This window comes from Spea bombifrons, chromosome 1, assembly GCF_027358695.1.
Source record: "Spea bombifrons isolate aSpeBom1 chromosome 1, aSpeBom1.2.pri, whole genome shotgun sequence".
NCBI classification, from domain to species: Eukaryota; Metazoa; Chordata; class Amphibia; order Anura; family Pelobatidae; genus Spea; species Spea bombifrons.
The window spans coordinates 14,652,399-14,661,674 of NC_071087.1; positions in this window are offsets into that span (position 1 = coordinate 14,652,399).

Sequence of the window (9,276 nt, forward strand, 5' to 3'; positions counted from 1 at the left end):
GGGGAGAATTCCGGGACCAGCCCAAAATTCTTGAAATAGGGCTGATTTGAGCTGAACTGACCAACTCATCTAGGTGGAAACGCAATGTATATTGGTGTATGTATATTATATATGTATATTATATATATATATATATATATATATATATATATATATATGTATGTATGTATGCTGCAGGCTGGGAGTATGGAAGCTAAGCAGAGTAATAGCTGAGGGGGGCAGAGGGAGCAAGGGACAGGGAGACCGAGCAAGGAACCTAGCAAGACAAGACATACATGTACAGGACACAACAAAGGACAGGGAACAAGGCAAGGAACACAAGGGGATGGAGTAAGGAGCCAAGATCCTCAGACGCTTCTCTTTTAAGCAAGGATAGGAAATCTTAACCAGGACATGGGGAGAGGAGAGAGGAACCGAGATCCTCAGATGATTCAGGGAAAAGAGGGCAAAGTTACATAAGAGACAGACAAACACAATTACAGGAACTAGCCTAGGACTAGTTGGTGATTCCGTCACATCATATGGCCATAGTATGCTTAGCCCACCACTATACCAAAGTACTCCAATATTCGGTGGGTCCTAGCACTAAACCCTGCCTACTAAATATTAATCAACTGAAACTAAACATTGAATCTAAACACAAAACCAAGAAGGACTGCAGACTGAGACAAACATAACAAACGGGTGGGGCACGCCTTATTAAGGAAACAGAGCTGAAGCAAAGAGCAGAACTGGAATCATGGAATCAGAAGCACAGAACAGAGCATATGGAAATTCAGGAATGGATTACAGCAAAGGGGGAACTGTAGCGTGACAGGAAAAATCAAAGAAATGCAGCTTCGCAGCCTGGATGGACCCTGACAGCTTTCTCTTTATTTTTGTTCTCTTTGTCTCCCCACACTATTTCTATTTTTCTCTCCTCCTCTTTTTACCTCACATTTTTCCCCATCTCTTCCATTTCTCTTTATCTCATCTGTTCCTTTTATCGCCCCTCCTCTTTCTTTACCCTTTTTTTTACCCACTGCCCCTTTTTCTTTTCTCCCTATCTCTCTATTTATTTTTATTTCTTCCTTTTCTCTTTAGCGCTACCCTTTATCTTTATCTCTCCTTTTTCTCTTTGATCCCCTCATCTCTACTGTTTTCTTTGATTTCTCATTATCACTCCTCTTTTTCCTTATCTCATCTATTCCATTTCTCTTTATCTCCTCCTATTTCACTTTTCCCTCTCCTTCCTCATTATCTATCCATTTTCTCTCTGCATCTCTCCTTTCTCTTTATCTCATCTCCACTCTTTCTCTTTACATCTCCCTCTATAAAATCTGCCCTGGCAACCTGTACCTAGAGTATTTCCAAGTATGTTTAGTGCAGCATTCAAAACCATCTTCGATTTCTGGGCATGCAGTGTTCTACTGAGGCTTACTAGCATATATGTTTACGTCATACTGCAGCACAAACAATAAAACCAGTAATTTTCTCTGGTATCAGTGCAAATGATATGTTATTATTACTTTTTGCAGTGTTGAATGATTTCCTTGTATTCCTTTTTTCATTACCACTGCCTTAAAGTATATTGTGTACAACTTAAAGTGTACTAAAATGAGGAATGCATGGTAACCTAATCTCTATTTTTCATTAAATTCAGAATATTGAATGCCTAAACTATTCATATTCATACAATGATGAATATCTTTTTGATCATTTCTTTGCTCCAATAGTGGGGCCCTCTAGAAAGAAAAAAAACTAAGGATGTGGGGTATCTCTGCAATCAGGAGATGCAGCTAAACAATTTTTGCCAGGTTTCTATGCCGTAACACATACCCTGTGCAAAAAAATCTAAACAGTGCAGGAAATAATTTCTGCGGCCACCTTTGACAGTGATTGGTGGCCAAATAGCTGCATGTAGAATGCCCAAATACCCCTGATACGATAGTCTGGGTTGTCTGCTTTACAGAAATATATACTTTTATGGTATTTTTGGTATCCCTTCATACCTAATGTAAAAATTATATGAATAATGTACACCTTATAGAATGTTCCCTATAAGTGCTGGGAAAGTTCTATATAAATTAGGATTTTTTTTTAAATCAGAAAACCTGAATTGATAAACTTGGAGGGGATTTCCCGTCACTTTAGCTAATTTTGTGAGGATTCAGAGGCAAAATATATATATAAAAAAATATTTTTTTTCTAATTTTTGCTAGTTTTTACTAAATTTCTCATCCTAAACTTTCAGCTAATAATCTAACTATGGTATCAAAAGAAAGCTCTATCTGTGCTTGAAAAAATTTAGTTTACATGGGTACACTATTCACAGGAAAAGAGAATACTCGCTGAACCGAAATACTGCAAAAATGGCAAATTTGCTTTGGGCTTTGCGGTACCAAAAACCCCTCAGACTAAAGAAGTTAATGAAATATAATTGAATAATAATAATAATAAAAAAAAATAGAATAAATACTTGCGTTATCTTAAATTTAGTTTTATGATCTGAAATATTAAAGTGTGACAAAAATCCAAAAATAAAAGACATTGTGAAGGGCCAAATACTTTTTCACAGCACTGTAAAAAATGGAAAAGCTGTCATAACACACTAACCATTTAGTCTATGGCATTCATTTACCAAAAAACAGAATCAATCAATTAAAATGTATTCATTTGCAAAATCTCATTGACCATGAGTTTTCCATTTGTTGGAAAACAACAAAAAGCATTATTAAAATAAAGAGAGAATAGAACATTGGACAATAGATGGAGCTCTGTCAAACAGCTTGTCCCTGGATTAGTTCTCTTGCATACGTTGTGTTTAATGATATGTTTCCATTTGCATCCAGTAATTTAGTTCAAATCATCAGTAGAACAAGCAAAACAATGGACATTATTATTAAATTAAACATTGTGCATTATGAATACAACAGAAAAGAGGTCTTATCACCATTACAAAATAGGGATCTCAATATGTGAAGATTGGAAGAAAGAAGTGAGAAGAGAGATGTGATAGAAACATTTGAGAAAGGGAAATTTGCTTCAAATTAGGAGAAATGTTTAAAATTCCATACTAAAACTAGAGGCTCAAGACTTACATGTAAAGTAAGAAAGATTTAATTTAATGAGACGATATTAGATAAATAGAACAGTTTCCCATTAGAAGTGGTAGAGACTTTTACATTGAGGTATAAACATACCTGGGAACTCTTCAGATTTCACTCCGTAGACTGAAGAGACGCTTTTCTGGTCACTATGGGGAAACTCTGGGTCACAAGAGCAGTGTTGTGTCACGCTACACTCCTTACCCACTTCCCCATTATAAATAGTGCGTGTCCCGTGACTTCAACGTGAGCAGGACCACCCACCGACATCAGCGGGACTTTCCATCCGCATCCTGCAAGGGGGAGGGCGCCAAGTATGGACGTAAAGCTTTCCCGAATCTAAGACAAGACAGAAAGGGAAATGGGCAGACTAGATGGGCTGAACGGCTCTTCTCTGCTGTCAAATTCTGTTTCTATATTTAGCAAGCCAGTAGAATTATTTTATTTTTTTATTTCCCTCTATTATAACATTATTATTTTTATAATTATTTATTGTTTTATATAGCACCATCAAATTCTGTAGCGCTGTACAATGGGTCCCTTGTACCTATGTGATCTGGCCACCCATGATCATAATCGGGCCATATATTTCTCTTCGCCATCATTGTGCTGAATGCTTGTACACAGATACATTTTACCTTAAATCTGAATTTATATATTTTTTTATTTTACAAAAGCAGGAGGAGAAACAATTAGTGTTTGCTATAAACATTTATTTCAGATAACTTAGCTCTTTGTGGTAAAACTCATCTCATCGGGGTAATAAAGGAGCATCTGCTGTTGATGACAGTAAATTATGAGCTACAAGGAGAAGATATTTAATGAACGCAAGTAGGGCTTCAGAAATCCCTTTAATGTTATTTCTGTGCCTGGGGAATGCAACCCCCCAAGCACTTGTTTTAACTCCCACCTCATTTACATGCGCAATCAAAGAGTACAGATCAATGATCTCATTGCTTAATAATGATTCTTAGAATTATCATCAAGATTTATTCTATAACAAGAAATAAAGCTACAGCATATGTCTCCTCGCTTTGAATTATTGCCAAATAATGGTTATGCATTATTACACTGTGCCCAAAATAAATCCTGTCTTTGTGTGATGAATGCACTAGTTGATAATCAACCACAGGCTTTACGTATTCTCCTGACCCCGAGGACCAGATGATGACAAACATCGCAGGCAATTTTAATAGAATAAACCGGCAAAGTTCTGCTCACGCAAGATTGCAATCTATAGGTTTGCCGTCTGTGGCAGAGAGTGGCGATATAACCATAGAAAGAAAAAGTTAATTTACAAAGGGGATTTAAGTAGTCCTCAAAATCAGCTTTTGTTGGAACCCTCTGTGTTTAGATTCACCAGTTTCCCTAAGGCTGTGCAAAGACAACTTTGATGTTATAGAATCTTGGTTTAATACAGACTTGGGTACGGTTGTAGAAAACAAAGAGTTCAGTGAATACCATTCCAAAAAAACACCAATCTAAGGCATAAATGTTGGGGATTCCATCACACTACATGGCCATATATTTCTTAAGCCTTATCTGGACACCATTATGACGGCATCTAAGTGGCAGAAGGGGCTGCTCAACTTTAAGGTTTGGTCAGAACCTGCAGATATGCATTACACAAACACAAAAATGTACACAAAATAGGGGAGTGCATGACCTAAAAAAGCATAAAAGGCATACACATTCAGGGTCACAGGTTGCTGCTAGAATAATAATGACCAATAAGTACACAAAAAAGCAAGAACCCAGCTCATACCATTCAAAACACCTAATGTATGCTGTCCTAGTGCATTATCTGTTATTGATACCGTGTATTTGATCCAGCGTGACCCTGGCTATCTGTTTTCTGTCTTCCTGACCTCAGCTCTGATATATTGATTACCTTGAATTCTGGCTTCCTGACTTTTTGCTCTGATTACCCTGAACCCTGACTACGGGTCGTCTAAAATATCTAGTGTGTGCAACCTTAGCGTCTGTCGCCAGTCTCAGAAGATTATCAGAAATTCTACTCGAACCCAAAAGGCTCAGCCAAAGGGGGAACAGATTGGAGGACTCTTTGGAATCAGTCTGGCTTCCTTTGTGGGGACACAGTGCCCTATCCTGCACCCGTGTCTCCTCTGGTGTCCTGAGTGTGGCATGACCATGAATACTTAGCTTTATTTTCTGTGTTGAATTCTACAATTTAGAATTTGCGAAAAGTAGCAAATATATTTTTAGGTTATGAGTTGGTCAAAACAGGGCAGTGTTGGTCAAACACATGGCGGTGTCCTCTAAACACCTCAGTCTCCAATCTGCCTGCATGGTAGGGCCACACTGTAAACTAGTCATGCCCACAACATTATCATTTATTACTGGTTATATAGTGATAAAATGATACTAAGCACTATGTTGGACTAAGTTTCTAGCTCATGGATCACATGCACCCCGCTAACCGAGGAACCCAGTTATGTCACATCATGTTTGATCACAAAGAAGGTGCCAGCAGCACTCAACACAGCACTCTGTGCAGGGAGAGAGTGGGAGAGCTGCACTGATCATGGGAGAGGGATAATGGAAGAGAAGCAACAAGCAAGAGAGATTGAGAGAAGGTGTTAAGATATATATTTGTGGTGTTAGTGCAGGTTTTAGTGTGTGTATGGTGTTACCACGTGTGTGTGTCAGCACTGTGTGTATGTTAGTGTGTGATGTTAGCATAAGTGTGTTAGTATTTGGCGTTAGTGAGTATGTGGTGGTGTCAGTGTATGGTGTCAGGGGTAAGCTTAGGTTTAGTGGTCCAGCAAATGCTGGCTGGAGGCTGCAGGTTGTAAATATACTTTATTTTTGTGTCTGAATGCAATGTTATATAAGTGCTTAGGGTAGCTGAGTACTTGTCATAGCTATGGGCAGGGAAGAAGGAAGCCTTCGCACTATTTAGTAAGTTCTCCAAATAAGACATACATTTTTTGTTTGTGCTGGGTTAAAGGGGCAGTGTATCTCAAGCCCTAACACATGTCTGGAACCTGTATTGATGAAATAAATATGGCTCAAGGCCTAAAGAAAATCCATTGCGTTTACTCGCAATCCTTCTAATAACCACACAGAGGCACCAAACCTCACTGGAATTTACATCAGATCACAGATAGAAATAAGGAGCTGTCAGCATCGGTAAGCCACCCAAATGTACTTGTGCTAAGGACACACATTAAAAGTGTGTGACCATACACCATTCATCCAGATCATGAGAAGTGACCGAAAAGCGTTTTAGTTGCAATAGTTTTATATGGCGTTTTTATGGGAAGGTGGGAGTTAAAGCCTTTGAGACCAGAGACATTGTTACATCTTGGCAACAAGATTATATGCACAACATTTTACCTAGTACACCTGTATAATGAGGGCTTATACATGCCACTGGGGGGGAGTTTACAACATATTTCCTAGTAGAACTTCATAATGACTGCTTTCTAACACGTTACTGAGTAGAAAGATAGCTTTGGACATAATTTTCGTTTTTGCAGCTTTTGTTTTTGGGCAACACATTTTGTTTTCTGACTGTGCAGCTTGGATGAAATTTGTGGGACTTTTTTGATTCAGAATGACATTCGGGGTGTTCCCAAAGTAGGTTGTCCCTGACACCTTCTGGACCTTTCATTATAAAAACTTTTAAATAAAGGAATTTAAAAATTTGAAGTGACATGCTTGTCTCTAGGGTTTGTGAGATGCAGCTTAAAGGATACATGCTAAGCGAAGGAGCGATACATGAGCTGGAAATTCGCAGCAGCGGTGGCGGCACTGCCAGCCACATGTCACATTCCCCACCCACCAGTGTCCAAAACAAGAGGGTTTTCTCTGACAGGTAACACATCTCTCCCCACACCAGGTGGAGTAGATAGCTTTCTTTCAATATTCAAAGTGATTGTGGTTTTACTGCTTCAGCTCATATCCTTCCTTACTCTGGGGCATCAGTTCTTTTTGGGGAAATTCAGTCCATCCATCTCCAAGGGGCTGCATGTGCCTACCATTAATCATCTACCTGGCCCAGTGCCCTACTACTGCTCCTCAATCTCCTTTTTACTCTGTGGTGCTCAATTCTTTTTCATTTTTTTTTTGAAATATTGTGGAAATTCAGTCCTGGCCAGGCCACACGCCCTAATGCTGCAGCTCCTTCCTTACTCTGAGGGATCATTTCTTTAAAAAGATAATACAGGTCCATCTCTATTGTACCACATCTTGGGCAATGCGGGTCTTCTTTAATGCCACTAAAACTGTTGGTGTTGAGACTGTAGGTGCTTTGTATATAGCTGTTTAATATATTTCTTCACAATAGGAAATTTGACAAAGCTTTACTCGAGTCTCTGCTGCTTGCGTTGTGTCAAGGTCATATGTGATAGCTTGATGAGTAAAGCTAAGGATCTTTCAATCCCCGTAAAGGAGAGAAACAGTTATATACTTGTCCTGTTCTGTTCCAAAGCTGAATAGTCACTTGAAGGTACAAGTATTTTTATCCAGTTCAAGCAGTGGCGTAACTACAAATAGTGCAGGCGCCTCTTTAATATATAGAGAAATAATATACAATTATACACAATTCCTTTTCATACATCATTTTTGGAGCATGAAATTCAATATGTTTAAATCACACAAGCCTCTTCTATTTGGTCCATTCACTAATATTCTAGTGACTGACCATACTTGAGCCTAGTCGCACGCTCTAACATGCTAACATTCATGAAACAACTTGCAGCACTTGCTAATCTGTGAGTTCTTTGCAAGTGCATGCAACTTTATTATTATGGAAGAGGGCATGCAAGCTTCATGCAAGGAGGGGGAGACGGCAATGAAAATAGCCCTGTAATTACATTGCATCTATTTATAAGCAACCACCAGATTCTGTAACACCATTACAATAGGAGAGCAGGGAAAATTAAAATTGACAACATACAATTTAACAAGGAGATTAAAGATCCTTCAAACATACTGGTCCAGAAGCAGAAAGGGCCCTGCTTTTGAGAACTTCTGATCTGTTTTCCAGAGCTATGTTGAGCTATGCACAAATATACGGTAATATAGACATATTTATACATATGTACACCTGGGAACTCTCAGTGTTTTGCCCCAGTCTCAGGGTCCCTGGGTGAAAGGGTCGATTCTCACACAGGGTCATTCAGTCTAGGACTGTCTGCCACTGCTGTGCTCATGTATAAAACTCTCAATTGGTGCCACGATTGCTATCTCTGCTTGAATGTAGGTGCAAGTCAAGGTTTCCATGAGGACCATTATGATAGTGTGGATGAGTTGTTTAAAAGTCACTGATAGACACTGATAGGATTGTTCAATCTTCATTTCACCCATCAGAAACCGATACCCCTTTATTGGATTTTACATAATACAGCCTACTGCATTTTAAACAGAATTTTGAAGCAAGGTTTGATAACGTTATCTGTACAGACATGGACCGTGTTTCCTGAATTTAAAATGTTACAGGGTGCCTGACATTTGAAAAGCCCCACTGCAGACAAGCCCAGAGGTCTGTTTTTTCCTCGGTAATGTTCTCTTATACAGTTATAACGTTCACCTCAGTTGCATTCAGTTCCCTTCAACAATGTTCCCGAAGGTCTCGGTTTGACAGTGTGTGACTAATATCTTTTGATTTTTAAGCAGCTGTAAAAAAAAGAGTAAAAAAAATGGAAATGCAATCAAGGCTCGGGAATATATATCTTTATACCAACTTGTACGTTGCCTTAACCAGCATTACTGGAAGGTTCTGTGTAACTTTAGTAGCCTTGCCACTGCCAGTTATTCAGCTCTCCAATAAAATACATAAAAGCTTAATATTAGTGGCTGGTTTCTGACTCAGTGCTTCAAAGTGATTTTAAATAATCACGATTGTACCCTACAAAACGTCCATGTTGGTGATATTTGTGATTTAAATGTGGTGTATTACTTGATTGAAGTGGGGTATCACCAATTAAAAATGTTTACTTTTCTGGACTCCATACCCCATATATTTCACTTATTAACTGCTGAAGAACATGAACTTTCCTCAATAGGGGAATCCGATTATTATTAATAATAATAGTAATTATTATTGTTATTCATTATTATTAATAATAATTATTGTGCAGTGTATTGTCATTGTTATGTGACTTTTGGTGGCTTTATTACTAGGTCACTTTTGCCAGCCTTTCCATTGTTGTGGGTACCACTA